Source organism: Pipistrellus kuhlii, unplaced genomic scaffold, assembly GCF_014108245.1.
Source record: "Pipistrellus kuhlii isolate mPipKuh1 unplaced genomic scaffold, mPipKuh1.p scaffold_m20_p_8, whole genome shotgun sequence".
Taxonomy (NCBI): Eukaryota; Metazoa; Chordata; class Mammalia; order Chiroptera; family Vespertilionidae; genus Pipistrellus; species Pipistrellus kuhlii.
In genome coordinates, this window is record NW_023425584.1 from 62,962,850 (window position 1) to 62,983,174 (window position 20,325).

Below are 20,325 nucleotides of genomic sequence, written 5' to 3' on the forward strand. Positions count from 1 at the left end.
CTCTACAGCAGCAACCCACAGGTTGAGAACTGCTAGCAGGGTCGCTTAAGACCATCGGAAAACATAGATATTTACATTATGATTCATAACAGTAGCAAAATTACAATTATAAAGTAGCAACAAAAATAATTTTATGGTTGGGGATCATCACAACATGAGGAACTGTATTAAAGGGTCATGGCATTAGAAAGGTTGATAACCACTGCTCTACACAATCCTCTATTCTTCAAGTTCAAGCACAGGGAACATGTGCTTCCTTCTTCAGGTCTGGGGAGAGATAGCTGCTTCCACTTTTATTAAATTATGGTACTACCCTATGACATGTGGTTTTATTATACCCTACCACAACTTTGTAAATAATCATTTTATTGATTCTCTTCAAATCGTCCCAATTTGAATGACACTTATAGTTCAATTTTCAGGACACTGATGGCACACTTTATCTATATATATAAAAGCCTAAGTGACCAAACAACCGGTTGACTGGTTGCTATAATGCACACTGACCACCAGGAGACAGATGCTCAGTACACAGGATTGGGCTCCCACCTGTCTGATCGGGCTGAAGCTGGCTATTCAACATCCCCTGAGAGGTCCTGGATTGTGAGAAGGCAAAGGCCAGGCCAAGGGACCCCACCAGTGCACAAATCCATGCACTGGGTCTCTAGTGTATACGTAAGAGAAGAAAGGTTTTGAGAATAGGAAATACTTGTCTTTTACCCAGAAGCATTTGGGAGAACAGCCTACAAGAGAAGTCTTTCAGTTATAATTAGTAAAATCTTTTTAATTGCTTTCATTGGTAACTCTGAAAAAAAAAAAAAAGAATACAGCACTGCTTCTCTATGTATTATATTACACACATACACATGCACACTTATACAGCACATACTGCCTGTGGTTACAGGAGGGCAGTGATTAAAAAAGGGACTCTTGCTTTCTGGGCAAGTGCTATTCACAAAAGGACAGCCTCTGTTCAACAAAGCCAGGCTCTGAATGATACTAACATTCTAGCCCTGAAGAAACGAACATCTAAGCTTTCAGCCAGAGCCAATTAGGCTTCCAGAACTAGATAGGAGACTCCAGGAAGAAAGAGAACAAAAGCTGACTGAATACTTGTAAGGAACTCTTCTCAGAAACACACAGCAGTCTCTAAAACTCACAGAGAACCGCTGCTGAAGTTCAGGAGACCTTGGCAGAGATGATCCGCCAACACCAGAAGAGCAAACCCTGTAAAATCCACAATAAATAGTTTTAATAAATGACCCTGAACAGGAAGCAGGAGAGTCCTCTCTATTTCTCAGTGTCAGTGGAAAAGTAGAGAAAAATGGCCCTGTTTTACTGCCTGTATTAACCAAAAGGCTTACTATGAAGGTGAATGAGAGAACAGCTAAGTTTCCTTAAAAATGTTAAGACCTGGCCCTTCCCAAAGTGCTGGAGAAAGTGCTGAAGCACTGCCTGGACTTTTCCACCTCAGGAGGATCCCTGGGTCCTGGCAGCCATGATCCATGAAATGCAGAAACGGGCCCAAGAGCTTCCGCAGAAATACAGCAACACTAAAGTTTGCCAAAGGCACTGCCAGACCTGCACTTGAACTTTCAAAGGCCTTTAAGGTAAATTGTGCCAAATTCAAAACTTCTGACACCTTTCGCCTCTGCCAGATTTTTGCTCTGATCCCTAGATGTTTTTGCAGCGATCAAATATTTCAAAATGAGGGTCAAGTTTGAATCAACTCTACCCTTAGATCAGGGGTGGGGAAACCTCTCTTCTGCCAAGGGCCATTTGGATATTTATAACATCGTTCATGGGCCAAGTCAAAATTATCAACTTAAAAATTAGCTTACTACTGTATATTTGGTCATATAATTAACTCACCCCTTGACAGGCCAGATGTTCCCCACCCCTGCCTTGGACACCATAGAATCTGGCTTTGGACTCAGTTGTGGATTCCTATTGAAGGATCATCGAAAGCCAGAAGTAGTTATTAGAACTAACACTTACAAGAGTGGTTGTTGGTCATCGCTAACATCTTCTGTAGGTTTTACCCAAAGATGAGAAACTTTTAACCGCCCAAAGTGTTATGTTCTTTAACACATGCTGCCTTTATAAATGCTTCACCTGATCATAAACATGCCATTCTTGTTCCAGATACAATTGCTGCAATTTATGATCATTGGGACCATCTTCTAAAATTCTTTTTGTTAGCTTGTGCTCTCCTGCTACTACCGTGTTTCCCCGAAAATAAGACATCCTCCGAAAATAAGACCTAGCACATGGAAAGATAAGTCATCCCCTAAAAATAAGACTTAGCGCAACTTTGGGAGAACAAATTAATATAAGACACTGTCTTATTTTCGGGGAAACAGGGTATTACTCTCTCCCACTAAATGTGAAATAGGCCTTACCCATCATGTTGACTCTTTATCCTCTCTGAACTTAAGATGTAAAAAAAAACACAAAAAAAAACGGTTTTATTGTTTTGTGTAACTTATTATTTCAGCAAATCACTTACTAAAGAGTTAAAAGAATGAAAATTAAATAATAATAAATAAATTTACCCGTCACCATTTCCTAGCTGTATTTGGTTGAAAAAGTAAGTCTCTGATCTTTTTCAAAAAGTGAAGAAAAATAAGACTATCCATCTCATAGAGATGTTATGGAGATGAATAGAAACAAACCTCTAAAACATGTAGTAGAACTAAGCTTACAGAGAAAACCTAAATAAATGCCAGCCATCATATCACTTTATTAATAGTATCAGCACATACTATATAATAGTAATATCATTATTTTCATAAAGTGAATTGAAATAGAATCAAAGGGATTTTTTTTGTTCCATTTTATTGAGTTTGTTCATTTGAACTGAGAGTATTCAAATTTTGACTGTTAAAACTTCTGCTCTTTAATATATCCAGGGTTCTTAAAATACCTGACATTTTATGCACATTTTGAGGGAATGTATATTATTTGGGCTAAATGAAAAATAAATATAGCTGTATACAAATTAACTGAAAGCATGTTTTAATATTTTAAAACCCCATTATCTTCTAACAGAATCATTTTGCTTTTGATCAGTAATGATTGTCTTGTATTTGCTAGTCACAAAGATTTATGTAGTTAAAGAAAATGGCAATTTTGAATGCATATATATATATATATATATATATATGCAAAATTTATAAAATAGCTGTAATTGTTTTAAACAAACTCCACTTTGATAAAATCTGTATTTTCATATACATAAGTGAAAATTGAAAGGCAGACACATTCCCCCAAATTAATTTGTTTTAAGTCAAAATGGCTATGTAAATTAAGAAAAAAAAAAAAATATATATATATATATAATGCACTAGAAAGTCTCCAAAATATATTTTAAAATTTCTAAACTTGATGAAAACATTTCTTTTAAAAATATGTTCACATTAAAAATAACAATTTCCCTTGTTTATAGTCATTCCAAAAAGTTTGAGGTTATATCTCATTGTGATTTTGAATTAAATTCTCCTGATGATTAGGGATATTGAGCATCTCTTTATGGACCGTTTGGACATTTGTATGTCCTCTTTGGAAGAGTGTCTATTCAATTTCTCTGTCAATTTTTAAATTAGTTTTGTTATTGTTGTTTTTCGTAATGAGTTGTTTATATATGTTGGATACTATTCAATACATAGTTTGCAAATGTTTTCTCACATTCTGTATGTTGCCTTTCATTTTTTTTTTTTTATCATATCTGTTGTTCAAAAGTTTTGAGTTTGATATAGTCCCATTTGTTTATTTTTGCTTTTGTTACATGTGCTTTTGGTGTCATTGCCAAAATGGCACTCTTGTACATGGTTATGGTTAATAAATAATATTAGGATTAATAAGTAAGATTAGCAGCCATGAAAATTAGTATGGGAAAAACAACCACCACATGATCCAGCAATCTCACTCTGGGAATACCCAAAGGAAATGAAAACACGGTATCAAAATAATATCTGCACTCCCTTGTTATTACAGAGTTATTCATAATAGCCAAAATATGGAAACAACCTAAGTATCTGTCAACAGTTAAATGGATAAAGAAAATGTAATATACATACACAATGGAATATTTATTTTGCTACAAGAAAGAAGGAAATCCTGTCATTTGAAACTACATTTGTGAATCTTTAGGGCATTATTCTAAGTGAAATAAATCAGACAGAGGAAGATAAATACTATAGATATCACTTATGTATGGAATCTAAAATATGTCAAACTCAGAAAGAGAGAGTAGAATGGTGGTTACAGGGGTCAGGGGTGAAGGAATTGGGGAGATACTGTTAAAAGGCACAAAGAGTAATTTAATGTACAACATAGTGAGTTTTGTTAATTATACTGTGTTATATACTTCAAAGTTTCTAAAAAAAGTATATCATCAGTGTTCTCACCAAAAAAATAAAATAAATGGTATATGATATGATAGAGGTGTCATCTAATGCTGCTGTGGTAATCATATTGTAATATATAGATGGGGCAAAAGTAGGTTTATAATTGTTCATATAGAAAATAATACAAATAATAAATAATAATAAAAGAATGTACTCTATTTCACATACTCATAACTTTGAACCTGCTTTTGTGCACATTCAACTTATACAATATTATATATCAATTATATTTTAGTAAAAAATAATTTTCCCTTGAAAAAACAAATCACTTGATTAACTTAATCTAAAAACAAAACAAAACAGAAAATAGAATAGAAATGAAGAAATAGAAATTACTTTCTATTCTTGATATCAAGACACTATATTATCCAAGCTCAATCTTCTCTTCTAATAATGTACAGATAGATGGATACATACATACATACATACATACATATAGATTTCTTTTATTCATAACCCTAATAGACTATTAGTATGAATCTCCTCATTCACTTGACTGTATCATTTGAACCATATGGTGCTCATTGGAATTGCACTTACATTGCAAGACAAATCTCTTGATCTTTAGTGTGCTTTTTAGTCCTTCCTTCCTCCCTCCAGTATATTTATTGACAGTTTTCCTAATCTTCACATGGCTTCTGGATGAGGTTTCAATTACTCATCTGTATACCTGCTTGAAATTATGCCACAGTAAATATTAACTGTACAGCAAATGTGTGCACAAAATGAAAAAACCCACTTATTTGGTAGGTGAACTGGCGTATTGCATCTTTTCAGAATCCATATCCAAGCCTCCTTCTAATTTACCACAACAGCAAATGTCTGTTGCTCACTGACAAGCTCTTCAGTGGGAAGATGAGAATGACTAATGTACTGCATAAAATGCAGACATTCAAATGGGAACTATATTAGAAAATGCATCACCATCCTGTGTTTAATTATTTTTTTTTCTATTCCAACAGTCACTGAATAGTACCTCCAATCACACTGATGCCCATATACACTAGAGAGATGATGCCTTAACGTCTCTCATGTGCAGCAGAAAGAGGGTGTTATTTTATCCCAATAAAATCAAGTGCTGCCGTATTGTATCTCATTTTCCAGTTCCATTTTGCACCATTTATTTATTCATTTACTTACTTATTTAGTACTTTTTACTTGAATTTAGGGTGCATTCACACAGGATGCAAATATTAATACATTGGATGGGCATTATTAATGGTTGCTTACACTTTCACAACTGAATCTGTGGGTCAGTGTCCTTCATGCTGACTTTTGTTGTTGCTGCTACATTCTCATTTTATTCTGTTCACTGAAGCAGCTGACTTATTTAGTTATATTAAGCAGCTGTTGTGCAAGGGCAGCAGCTGTTTTGCATAATGTTTATTTACATTGCCATAATGTAATTTAAGAGGCTATTATGATTCCATTTTTTAAGGCCAATCTCATATTCCTTTGTAGATTCTGTGGCAATGAACTTCTCTTTGTCAGAGCCTAAAGTGATAAAGTAACCCAAATGAAACCATGATATATGCCTTTGTCTTTATTTTATGAGTTATGAACAGAAGTGTATAATGTATTCTCCAATCACTTAGTAATAACTTATCTGAAAAAGTGCGAGGATTATAAAACATTCAGTACAATAAACTATGTTTAAGCACTTGGTAGGACACAGCGTTTCCATGTTTCTTCAGCTTATCTCTGTGCTTCCTTTATTTTCGGCTCCTTGCTTGGCATGCCTTTCATGTGGGTTGCACTTCACTTTGAAACCCTTAGCTTGGTGCGTGAGAGGTTACTGATGGGCCAGTTGATTCTCCTGTAATCGTGATCAACTTAGTCCCCTGGGGGATGAAGCTGAACTTGTGAGAAAATGTATGTGGGTCCTCATTCTAATGAGGAAGATGCCAATTTTGTGAACTGTACTATGGAGACCCCCACGTAGCAAGACTCTCAGGGAAGTGTCTGGCCATCAGATAAAAAGGAACTGAGATAAGAACAACCTGTGAGCAACTTAGTCCTGTCAATAATCAGATGAATGAGTTTAGCCTGGAAACTGGTCTTTCCCTGGTTGAGCATTGAGATGATGGCAGTTCAGTGAACCACTTAGAGTTGTTTTTTAAATTCTTTTTATTTTTAAATCTTCAATCCTTACCAAAGGAAATCCTTATAGAGAGGAAGGAAAAGGAAGGGAGACAGAAAGAGAGAAAGAGAGATCAATTGGTTGCCTTTCATATGCCTCCACCCCCGAGGGGAGATCAAACCTGCAACCCAAGTATGTGCTCTCCCTTCTCTCCCATCAACTTAATCAAGAACATTTACTATTGGAGTGAAGTAAATGTGCTGTGAAATATATATATACCCCAAAAATGTATGTACACTTTAATAGCTGATAGATCAATTTTGAAAATCAAATGTATTTTAATAAATAATACCTTATCCGGGACCAGTTTGGCTCAGTGGATAGAGCGTCGGCCTGCGGACTGAAAGGTCCTGGGTTCGATTCCGGTCTAGGGCATGTACCTTGGTTGCAGGCACATCCCCAGTGGGGGTTGTGCAAGAGGCAGCTGGTCGATGTTTCTCTCTCATCGACGTTTCTAACTCTCTATCCCTCTCAATTCCTCTCTGTATAAAATCAATAAAATATATTTTAAAAAATAAATAAAATAAATAAATAAATATCTTTATAATTATTCAAAGTATGTGTGTACATATTTATTTGGAGATTTGTGTACATATATAAAATAATCAGTTATAATACTTCTTAACTTCCATTGTGGGTTTCATGCATGTGCTAATTTATAGCATATACCTTAAAAACATATTTCATAAGTGTCTTTATATTACCTTTTAACTTCATCACAGATGACAAGCTCTGTGTAATTTTAATCCTTAAAATTTGGTGAAATGAGTTTTATGGTTCAGTGTCTTAATCAATTTTGATAATAGTTCCATATATATTTAAATTTTTTTTTTACAGTTCTTGTTGAAAGTATTTGTATGTCTGTTAGTTAAAGTTTGTAACTACACTACCAAATTTTCTATAGCCTTAGTGATTTGTTTTATTAATTGTTCTAACAATAATTGGAAATTATATACTGAAGAATTTCACAGCATTGTGAATTTGTCCTTTCATGTTGGAATGTATTAACTTTTGCTGTGTTACATAATGAACTTAAACTGCTGAATTGAACATTATATCATCTATTTATTTAATATTAATATAGCTACTCTAGCTTCTTCCTTGGTAGTTTTTTGTATTATTTACTTTTGCTCCTTCTTTTATCACAATGTTTTGTATTTGGCTCTGTGTTTAACTTTGCTTTTTGTAGGCAGCACATTATTGGTTTTACTTTTTTTGCCTAGTCAAATATTACTTTATCAGTAAGAACATTTATTTCATTTACATTTTGTATAATTTTTGATAGATGTAGGTTAAATCTATAGTCTTATTTTGTTCTTAACAATTTTCATATTTATATTATAACTAGAGGCCTGGTGCACAAAGTTCGTGCATGGGGTGGGGAAATGTCCCTCAGCCCAGCCTGCACCCTCTCCAATCTGGGACCCCTCGAGGGATGTTGAACTGCCTGTTTAGGCCCAATCCCAATACGATTGGGCCTAAGTTGGACATCCCTCTCACAATCCAGGACTGATGGCTCCCAACTGCTCACCTGCCTGCCTTCCTAATTGCTCCTAACTGCTTCTGCCTGCCAGCTTGATTACCCCCTAACCACTCCCCTGTCAGCCTGATTGTTCCTGACTGCCCTCCTCTGCAGGCCTGGGTACCCCCCAACTGTCCTTCCCTGCAGGCCCGGTTACTCCCAACTTCCCTCCTCTGCTGTCCTGGTCACCCTAACTGCCCTCCCCTGCATGCTTGATCACCCCCAACTGCCCTCCCTTGCAAGCCTGGTTCCTCCCAACTTCCCTTCCCTGCTGGTTATCTTGTGGTAGCCATCTTGTGTCCACATGGGGGCAGCTATCTTTGACCACATGGAGGCAGTCAGCTTGTGTGTTGGAGTGATGGTCAATTTGAATATTGCTTTTTTATTAGATAGGCTAGAATCCTGGTGCACAGCTGAGGGCTGCCTGGTTTGCCCTGAAGGGTGTCCCGGGTCAGGGTGGGGGCTCCCCTGGGGCATGGGGCAGCATGGGTGAGGGGCCTTTGGTGGTTTGCAGGCTGGCCACATCCCCTGGCGACCCAAGCAAAGGCCCTGGTATCTGGGATTTATTTATCTTCTATAATTGAAATTTTGTAGCCTTGAGTGGAGGCCAGGGCAGGCCAGTGTTGCAGGAAACTTGGCTTCCTCCATTAGGCCTCCCTGGACCTGATGGGCGAGTCATTTTAAGACAGCTATTAACCGCTATGAAGTACGGTAGGAACATTTTTTTTTTGAATCATATGTTAATAAAGTTGGTATTTGGCTGAGAAAATAATTTATACTCGTAGTCTTTCAGCATTCTTCCAGCTTCCAACTTTTCTCTCTCTTTAGCTTCTTTAACTTCCCCCCTCACTTATGTTGTAAAATTTTTCTTCATAAGGGCAATAATCACTGATATATTCTAATAATTGCCTTACCCTTTAGAGTCTATGAGATTAGTGAGAACATATAAAATACAGATATTTTAAAATAAGAAGTTTCATTTTAGGTGTCATGACACAACTCTTGGTCTTCAATTTATGAGTACCTGGTTGAAAATATATTGTTACCTGAGAATTGCATGGATTGCCTTTCTCTGTTGCTGTGGGACTGGTGTGCTTGGGTGCTCCTGGAATAAGCATTTCTGGAGACCCTGGGAGTATGAGATGTGGTAGAAAACTTTATTTGCATAGAATTATATCCCTGGGTTTTAAAAGTCCCATTTCCCTTAAACCAGTCCCGGAAGAGGTGCAGCTGGGATTCAACAGAGCCAAAAGCAGAGCCTGATCCAGAGTTTCTGTTTCATGGTGGAGTTGAGTCCACCTAGCATCAGACTAGTTACAGTCCATTAGTCCATTGTATGGGATCCATGAGCCAGGCATTTGCCCCCATTCAACAAGGGAGCCAGGAGTCCAGCATGCTAGAGAGAACAAAAGGCAGGAGCAAGAAAGGGAACTTCTTTGTGTAGGAGTTTATATATCTCAGATTGCCCTTGCAGTGGCTAAGGTCATCCTTGCCAATGACCTGCTCCCTGGTGTGACCAACACACAATCATCTTCCCAACTTCTCCCACAACTCACTGGGCCTGAGTCTATTTGGCCCTCCCATTCCTTCTTTTCTGTTAATTGGTAATTGAGTTAAATGCAATGATATCATTATGACATCCATGCCATAGATTGGAATATGAATATAGTTATTTTCAGGTTTTACTTGTGGAAATCCAACAATTAGTATGATGTGGTGCTATCCACTCTTCAGTGCAAGGTAGGGCACTGCAGTTTGTACCACTGACAAGTTGCAAAGAATTGTTGCATGTTGAGTCATCTTAGATTTCAGAGGCAACACAATATATATTAAATGTGCCTTTTAGACTCATTTATCAAATAACTTGTAAGATTGCCCATTTTGAGTGTGGTCAGAGAAAAAAAATACTTGTAGATTTGTGTAATTAATAAGTTATTTAACTTGGTTATTATTCTGCCTACTAATGCTTTTAATCATATTAACTTGTTTCATAGCCAAAAATGTGGGCCAATGGGCTCTACATATATGGGTTTTGCTTACTACCATGTTTCCCCAAAAATAAGACAACCTCTGAAAATAAGACCTAGCGCATGGAAAGATAAGACATCCCCTGAAAATAAGACCTAGTGCAACTTTGGGAGAAAAAATTAATATAAGACACTCTCTTATTTTCGGGGAAACAGGGTATCACATTATTAATGAAAAGAAGCTAAAAACATAGATTAGAGGAATCACTTATGAAAAGACTCAGTTATGGAATTGGATGCATGTATTACCCTTAATACAAGGAATTCAAATGACAGGATTCAGTATATTCTTGAAAAAGCAATTAGTATATGATATTAACTTTTCTTATAGCCACAATATAATATATCATACAAATATTAGGAGAAAAAAGGCATGAGATGGAACATGCCTTTTTTTTTTTTTTTTTTTTTTACTATTAAGCTGATAATCCAATTGTAGAATTCTGGCTTCCACAACCTTGAGCTGTGCTGGTTTGTAGCCTTTATATCTCTAAGGATAGATATTTCCACCAAGGAAAACCAATTTTATTGAATTATAAGTTGGAACTGCCTCCTAACCATTGGGGAACCTCATATCACAAAATACAATGGGAAAGAAGGATGTTACTCTACTGGGTAAATTTAATTCCGATAACCATGGGGAAATTGAGTTATTACTAGATATTTAGGTCAGTTGTTACCTAAGGCTCTTCTTTGTACTTTCCATGCTCAATAGTAGGTCCACAGAGAACTCCACCTTTCCAAAAACTAAATTTGGGTCACCCCTCTAATAAGGACACCTTTAGCTGAGATTCTGGCTGAGAACAAAGGAAATACAGAAGTTGTATATATCAGCTTTAGTCTTGACACCAGTTACTCAGATGAAGGATTTAATACCTGTAAGAATAGTTAAATGGAGCAGTGATTGAATTTTATGAACAATAAATAAGAAATAGCACATAGAAAAGCTTTGAGTTGGAAGCATGATTAGTGTGTCAAAGAACAATAAGAGAGCAGAATGACAAATGAACTGAGAGAAAGGCTTGGAGGGACAAGTTCTAAAAGATAAAATTAGAGCTTTGTAGGTAATGGACACTCACATATACCATGACTTGGGATATATATTTGTAAACATTGCCAGTACCTCAGATATTCTAATACAGATACTCTGTAATTGCTTTAACTTTACCCTAGGGACATAGTCATACTAGTATTCAAATATATATGTAGCAGAGTATTTTTTGCAGAACTGATTACCACAAAAATACAACCAACAAGATATATGGCTGAAAAAATATTGTACATCTATTAATGAAATTCTGCATAGAGATATAAAGAATGATGATTTCTGAATTATCTAATAATAGCAAAAAGATTATTAGGTGAGAAAAACAAAGTACAAAAAGGCATGCTACCATTTTTTTAAAACATGTTTAAGCATACACACATGTATGCATAGACATCATTCTGGAAAAAAATTAAAAAAGTATTAATAGTTTTTACTCCTTAAGTGATAGAGATTCTTTTCCTTTCCTTCTTAGCTGTTAGAGTTGTTTACATATTTTAGAATTATTCATTATAGCAAAAGAAAGTACCAAAATTTTAATAAAATAAATAAATTAACATAAGATATTATGAATGTTATGTTTTATATTCATATATATGTTTCCAGATATATATTTGGATACCTGGATTCTCTTTCTATTTTTTTTCTTAAAATAAATTCCAATAGCTTTTTACCTTTTGGTTGGATATAAAATGGGTACTTTTCTCCTGACTTGGAAAACTACTGGTTAACAAGGAAAATGCATTTTGAGATACCTGAAATTGTAGGAGATTTTAAGAAACTGATTCAGTGTCCTGTTACATTGACGTGATCCTGAATTGGAGCATAATTTATAGTTTACATAAAAATCAATGCTATTGATGATGGACAAGATTGAAGAAATCCACACAGAATTGGCTAAATTTAATATTCTTTGCTGACAAATTTACAACCATGTGCCAAACAGTTTTAGAATACAAACAACAATAAAAAGGTTCAAACCAAAAGAACTTAATGTTTGCACAATAATTTTCATAGAAATCTACTGAGCTAATCCCATTTTATAGTCAGCAAATAAAATATAGTATTTTTCATATTTTATAAAATAAAATGTATAATATTCCAATCATATTTAGATGTTCAAAATAACTAGAGTTATATCTAAACATATGCTTCTGAAATTTACAAAGACATTAATAGGTAGTTCAAAACCTTTTAACTGGCTGGCTATAAAGTACAGAGTCAGTATTGAGAGAAGGATGCAGGCAACTTTGAAAGCACAAGGAGATCAATTTTATGTATACACGTTGTAGAGAATTTCTAGTTACATTCTTTAAAGTTTTTTGCTCTCTTTTATTTTTCCATACCTTTGAAGAATATCTTTGAACCTTATTAAAAATGAAATGTGAATGTTATTTATTAGAATAAATGTAACTATTTTGACTAAGCACTAACTTGTATAAATGACTTATGGGCTTCAGATCTGCAACTTCACTTATATACTTTCATTCCTTTCCTTTTGGCATATTGTCCTTGGTTGTTATTGCAAGGTCTTGAACACACTATTTCTTCATAAAGTTGGAAGTTATTAGGAAGGGCAGTAAGTTATTTTCCATTGAATTGTACTTGAAGAGAATGTGACAATGCTTAAATACATTCATTTATATTCAATAAGTTGTGCACCATATTTTTTTATAAGTATTAGTTCTAGAAACTGTTTGTTCTGCATAATTGGAAACAAATTCAAATAAAAAAATAGCCTTAAAATAATTGCCAGCTCAATATGATATTAAGTTGTCCTGTTTATAACTTTCCCCCATATGAAAAATTTACCATTGAGAAAACCAATCATAAATAACTAGTTATATTCAAAGATTTTAGTATATATGAAAATAGTGCCCTTGTGACATTTTTGTGCACCTTGAAAGGAAATTAATTGGAAGGTGGCCAGGGGGTGGGGCTGGGTGAGACAGGCCAGACATGCCCTGGAGCCAACCTCCAGCAGTCCCTCCCCAGCTGGCTGCACCTGGGACGGTGCTGCAGCTGGAAGGGTGTCTGCAGAGTCAGCAAGGTCCCTTTGGCAGGTGGGGTCCCTTGGACTGGCCTGCAGGGATTGGACCAAAACTGCCTCTCCGACATTCCCAGAGGGGCCCTGGATTGTGAGAGGGCGGTTCTAGGGTGATGGAATTGGGCTCCCTCCTCTCTGATTCCCGGAGAACCACCGCTGCCAATCACCAAAGCTTGGCAGCTCCTGTGTTGAGCGTCTGCCTCCTGGTGGTCATTGTGCATCATAGTTACAGTTGGAGCATCTTCCCCCTGGTAGTCACTGCACGTTATAGCTACCGGTCAGATGGTCGGATGCTTAGCCTTTTATATAGAGAGATTCTGGGTTTCTATTTTGGGGCCTCTACTTTTCTAAGATATGTGAATGCTTAAATACATGTATCATTTTGTTTAAAAACAAACTGTATAATTGTAAATATTCTTTTTATCAAAGATAAGACAACATTGGAAATTTTGCTTTATCTGATAATATAGTTTAATAAACTTGAGAAAGAATTTAAGCTACACTTTATATTTATGTTTTGTATTATTGATACCATAAAATTGGTATATTACATATAGTAACATATTACTTTAATTGTTCTCTTCTGATTTAAGCATGCTATTTTAGCCATTTTAGTAAAGCCTATTTGGTGGACTCCTAGGTGATTATAACTGGTCCAGTAGTTATTTAAATCACACTTACACTAAGAACATTGCATAGAAATTTAAGTATGGCAGTAAGTGGATATCTAACATTTCTGTGTCATTCTCTGGCTCAATTTTACTAAGAAAACTCTCTTTAAACTTTGCATATACCATGTGTTCTGAATTGAACTACAAAATCCTATGACTGAATTGATCAAAAAATTTTAAAAAGTGAAAAATACAAAGGAAATCGCTTTGGAAGTGACTGCCAAATGATTTTTCAAATAGAAGACAACTTAATGTTCACATGAATCATGGGTTACCACTAAAGAAAAAATGCATTTAATTATTTAGAAAACATCGTTGTGATTTATCCTGAAAAAGTCTCATTTACTTGGATTTATTTGAATGATGTTCATCATTCTCAATTAACAATAGCATACAAGAGTGAGGTAGTTGGAGTGGTTCACCACAGTGCAGACAATTAGCGTATATAATGACTGCAGAGAATGTAAAATGAATAAAAACTGACTAAAATATACTGTACTCCTTATTAATACCCTGTGATGTCCATTCTAAAGGCTGACAAAGGTAAAAACTCCCCTATGTCAACTTTTTTTTGACCATCCTAAATTTTTTTAAAAATCCTAAATTTTTAACTTAAAGATTTACTGTTGAGTTTTAATTTTATACACACAAATGCACACGTGATCACACATAGGTAAGCCTCAAAGCAGCACTTTTAAAACACTTTTTAAAAATAAACATTGTATGTTACATGGAATTTAATTCAAAGCACTACCAGTTATACTAGTTAGTCGGTGATGCCACAGGTAGATCCTGCCTCTAGTGTTCACTGTGGTAATACTATTGATAGTTTGTGTCTCCCAATCCTGCGATGGCAATGCATAGTCCTGTATTTAAAAAGAAAACATTAAAAAAAAAAAAAAAAAGATACAAGACTTGCCAAAACCGGTTTGGCTCAGTGGATAGAGCTTCTGCCTGCAGACTGAAAGGTTCCACTTTCGATTCCGGTCAAGAGCATGTACATTGGTTGTGGGCACATCCCCAGTAGGGGGTGTGCAGGAGGCAGCTGATCGATGTTTATCTCTCATAGATGTTTCTAACTCTCTATCTCTCTCCCTTCCTCTCTGTAAAAATCAATAAGATATATTTATTAAAAAAGATACAAGACTAAATGTAAAGGGGAAGATTTACTTCAGTTCTATCATTCTGTGTAACCACTGGAGAATTTCTGTTTAACAATAAAGCAGTGAAATAGACTATGAAGGGCGAAATGTCATATTTATATATTAAGTAAAAATGTTTTTAACTCAAATATTTGACTGAAAAATAATTTTTTTACAAGTTAAAATTTATTTTTACTTGCTAATTTTTATAACTAGAAAGAAATATGAAAAAATTTATTTACATAGCTATTACTAAAAAGAATTTGATGTAATAGAAACAGTATTATTTAAAAAGCATGATCCACAGTTGGAATCAAATATGCTGGGAATACATATCACATAAAGTTAAATTCCTGGGTAATATATTTTGCCCTTTTTTCCTTTTTTCTTTTAAAAATAATTTTTAAAATTGATTTTTAGATAGAGTGGAAGGGAGATACAGAGAGAAAGAGAAACATCCATGAGAGAGAATATGTATTGGCTGCCTCCTACATATCCTTTATCAGGGATGGAGTCCTGAACCCAGGGGTTCATAGGTCAATGCTCAACCGCTGAGCCACCTGAGGTGGGTCATTGGGCCATTTTCTAACAATAATTCTGACTTATACATATATATTCTTACAAAACATACAAGAACACTTATTTTAAACTTTGTAGCTATTAGATAAAGAACCTAGAAAGTTCTTATAAATATATCAGTGTCATTCAGGGGAGACATAAAAAAGTTGTATTTAATTATCCTTGTAATGTACTTAGGAGATTTGCTAATGACATTGAATTCAGACTGAGTCACAGCCAATATTTATTTCAGTTTCAAATGTCCTTAATGTTATATTCAGAAACAGAACAATTAAAATTAATATGACCATGAACAATATACTATACCTGAGCAGAAAATTATAAACTGCACTAAAATCAGTAGCTATTTGCATAAGTAAGAAGAAAAAAAAGAGCAAGAGGATTAATGAACAAAGTTGACATCAGCCTTTTGGTTTGAGTTGCTGATTTAAAAGTTATGATAATGAAATACATGAAATTGACAATATTAATATATTGGCTTCCTGACTATATAACTCAAGCTAATTTTATTGAAGAATGTCTGTGATATTTTATTTCATACAGTGTTTATAACAGTCCTGTAATATCTATAAAGCTGACAAACCTGCATTTTTTGTTAAGGAAACACTGTATTTGACTAACCTGAAGCCATTACACATTAATTTGGTTGAGCCAAGACTAGAACCCTGTTCCTTTGACCCTCAGAATGAAGGGTTAATGCATCTAATGAGTATATTCCTTATACATAGTCAGAAGAATAAGGTCTTTTCTGGACTTCATAAATAAAAAGATCAAATAATATTAAAAAGGAAGAAATAAAGGCCATCACAAGAATGTTTGGAATATCAGAAATTCATATCAACATAAAAGTACTAAAGAGCTATATTATGAGAAAAAAAAAGTATGGAGCAATTTATTATTCTCATTAGTACATGTAAATCCTTCACAACTAAAACCAGTGGAATACAGATCCTTGTTAATATTCTAAATTTACTTATCCTATTCTTATTCCAAATAATTGTGATAGCTTATTTTTCTATTTATTTACTATAAATAATTTAACATATTATAAAAATGAGGCTATATATCCTAAGAATGAAACTTAACAGGAAAACTAAGTATGAGATTGACTGATAAACTACGTTACTCAGGATCAAACTCAAAGCTAGTACCAGTATGTAAGTAACGCTGAGTAAAAAACCTTGGATATAGCTCTTAATGCATTTCTTCAAGTAGAATCATGTTTAACTTCTGACATATACAAGCCAGATCCTAAACAATGAGGTTTTGCATCCCTGCCTAGTTAAATTAGGCTTGCACTTGATTACTTATTTTCTGAACCATTCACTTTATTTTCCTGATCCTGTTCCAATGGCTTACAAGGAAGGTACTATAGCTGTCTCTCTCAATTTTGAGAGGAAACTCTTATAACTACCAGAATTACCAGCCAGAAAGCAATCAACAAATGTTTGGTCTTCCAGAGACCGGCAAAACTAAGTGACTAAAAATTAAAAAGCAACCCAGTGTTCAGTGTGGCAAATTTAATGGCACCTCATAGAATCCCACTATAGTTTTGACAATCTTTTAAGTCTTAAGGAACATATATTGTTTTCTTTCTGTTAACTACAATAAAAGACACAATATAGGACAGTTTTCATAAAATGTGACTATTGCCCTTAAAAAAGTAACTTATATACAACTAATCATAAGTACTATAAATCTGCAAACAAAAATAACTTATACAAACCCTGATACATATTATAATATTGTATTGATCTCCTTGAAAATAATTTCAGCATAGTCTGAAGCAGTATCTCTAGAATTCTATATACATTAGGCTAAAAAGCTTTTTCTGTAGTCTGGTATAAAATGGGGATCAGGTTAGGCCACTTATTTTACATTTGTATTTGTTGACAATGATGATTGTGTTATTTAGATTTCATATTGTAGATCAGCAAGTTTAAACCTTCTTGATGTCATAGTACACATAAACTAATTACTTAAATTCTTCAGCACACTGAAAATATATATTTTTTGCTGATCTTACAGGAAAAAAAGTAGATATCATTTTGATTCCTTCACATTCTACTGTTGTAGTTGTGTTGGTTATTATCATTTTTTAATTGAAAAATCTAAGGCAAAGAGGTCAGGGCCCCTAACTAATCAGGTACTGCATGTTTTAAAAATTCTTGCCACATGCATGTGCTGTGGCACATGGGTTGAGAATCACTGTTGTAGATCCATTAGTTCTATTGAAGCTTTCTAGAGATGATTTTCATAAGCATAAAATTTTAAATGTCAACATAATTATCACCGATATTTATAATAGAAGTAACAATATAATAATAATATTTTAATATTGGGAAGTTGATGGAGATTACAGGAGGCTACTCATTCAATAGCAGCTACAAAAAGAATTACTCTTTAAACTGTCATTGTTTTCACCTATGTCTTATTTAAAAAATAGTGAGGCCATGTAGATGCATACATTCACACAAACATACATACATACATACATACATACATACATATATAGAGAGTTAAATCTTGCCAGGTGTTGTCAGTTGAATTATTGTTGCTGTCAATATTCTTAGTCTTCCTATTTTGTCAGAAGGAATATTTTTTTTTTGATAAGTAAACCTTTAAAAATCAAAATTAGTCTCCTTTTATGAGCATGGATTCTCTATAATATAGAGTGAAATGTATGCAAGTGACCTTCTAATATAATAAACAGTAAATAATCTTTTTCTTTAAATTCGCTTTATTGATCTTATTCTTCCAGCATATAATATAAAGTATTCTTAGTTGTGATAATAATTCAATTATGTTTATACGTCAATTTTTTTTCAAAGTCTGATATGTGAAAATGTATTTGTGTTCAGTGGTTGTAAAAGCAGAGACTATTTTTCCTCTGTTCATTAACTTGCAGTTTTTAGTCTAACAGCTTTGTTTGCCATGAATATCTCATGGAAGTTTTAATTAAATCTTTAATATCTAGTTCATAAAACCTCTGCAAAGAAAAAAAATTAAAAAAATTATAACACAAAAGAACATAGCTTAGAAATGCTATTTACCTTAGATTATTTTATAAGATAGTGATTTTTAGTCAGAGAATAAAGCTATAAAACTAATTATTTTATTTCTCAGTAATTGATTAAAATAATAAATGTATTCTAATTTTTTTATAAAGCCAAAACATTTAATTATTTATAAACAATGATAAAGCTCATTACTGAATTACTAAAAATGGAATTATAGACAAAAATTATTCCATAGCATTCTTGCCAATTAAGTATAATAACTTGACTTTCAAAAAATTTCAGGAATAACTCAGTATTGATTCTCTAGTCAGATTTGAAATAGCTTTTCTACCTCTAAGTCATTGGGTCATTTCATTATAAGGAAAAATTGTCAACCACTGACCATACAATTTGTATTCTATAATTGGCTACTTCAAAACTTTTTGCTCGGTTCATTTTTACTTGGGACTCCAGCCAGAAACTGACATCAAGAGGACACTTGTCCAGTAGTTTTTCTCCATCACAAGCCATGCCAACAAAATTACATTGTTTCTATACTTCATCAACAGAGAAAGACATATTGACAATGAAATTTCATTCACTTTTAACGATGTGCTTGTTTTCAGCATAACCATCAGTGGTCATAGAAAAAGTTACATGAATACTAATAATATACACTCCAAGAACAGTATATTATTGGTGTTTACATTTGTTATTTGCATTCTCTTTCTGTAACAAAGCTAACATTTTAATACAATAAACTTGACATAGAAATGGAAGATAGGCTAATGTAACAGGATGTCCTAGAATAAAAAATGCAAGTTATAAAAAGTTAACTTTTACTTTGTGGCAATATTTTTGTTTTCTTATCTCTATAAACCTCAGAATTGTCCTATTAAAAAAAGGAATATTTCAACTTTTTTACAAGCACAGAGATACTGAATAATTGAGACCCAGAGATACTAAATAATTTACTCAGCGTTACCCAACTTGTATGCCAGCTTCAAAATAGAGTACATCTCTTCATGAAACTACCATCCAAAAAGCAGAGATGCTAATAATCATGATTCTAAAGCAAACATGTCTATATACTCTTTCAAACACACAAACATAAAACACATAAATATTTCCATCCCCCAAAATGAAGTTATCTGAATATCAAAATGAAAACTACCCTGAGAACTTATAGTTTGACCAGGAACACTGAATTTTCCATTATCTGTCTGTTAACCTGACATGCAAACCTGAAATAGAACAAAAAAGCAATCACACAAAACAGACCCAAATTAAACACTTTTAAAAATTTGTTTTTCAAGCTAGTAAGAAATAAATTACAAATGTATTTTACTTTGATGGTTCCAATGCATGTCTTTCCCCAATGTTCTTTCTTTTTTTAATATTTGAAAAAAAGTTATTATATCAAGATAAAGGAGTGATAAAACTATAATATGAATGAAAAACTGAGGCATAAATTAATAAATTAGAAACGTTTGTTTGCTTCTAAAACACTCATTTTACTGCATACAATCGATTAGTAATATAGTGGAATAAGCATAGCTAAGCAGCACTTAATAAACATTATAAGCAATGCTGGCACCGGTTTGGCTCAGGGGATAGAGCGTGGGCCTGCGAACTGAAAGGTCCCGGGTTCAATTCCGGTCAAGGGCATGTAACTTGGTTGCGGGCACATCCCCAGTAGGGGGTGTGCAAGAGGCAGCTGGTCGATGATTCTCTCTCATCGATG

General features: G+C 34.0%; 1 long non-coding RNA gene across 1 annotated transcript; it reads right to left on the reverse strand.

Moving 5' to 3' along the window:
- Positions 1-443: 443 nt before the first annotated feature.
- Positions 444-13,500, reverse strand: LOC118711683. The gene is made up of 3 exons (XR_004985790.1): positions 13,223-13,500; positions 11,766-11,772; positions 444-553 (listed from the first exon to the last, which is right to left on the reverse strand). It is a non-coding gene; the product is annotated as an uncharacterized LOC118711683 (long non-coding RNA).
- Between the last annotated feature and the right edge of the window lie 6,825 nt (positions 13,501-20,325).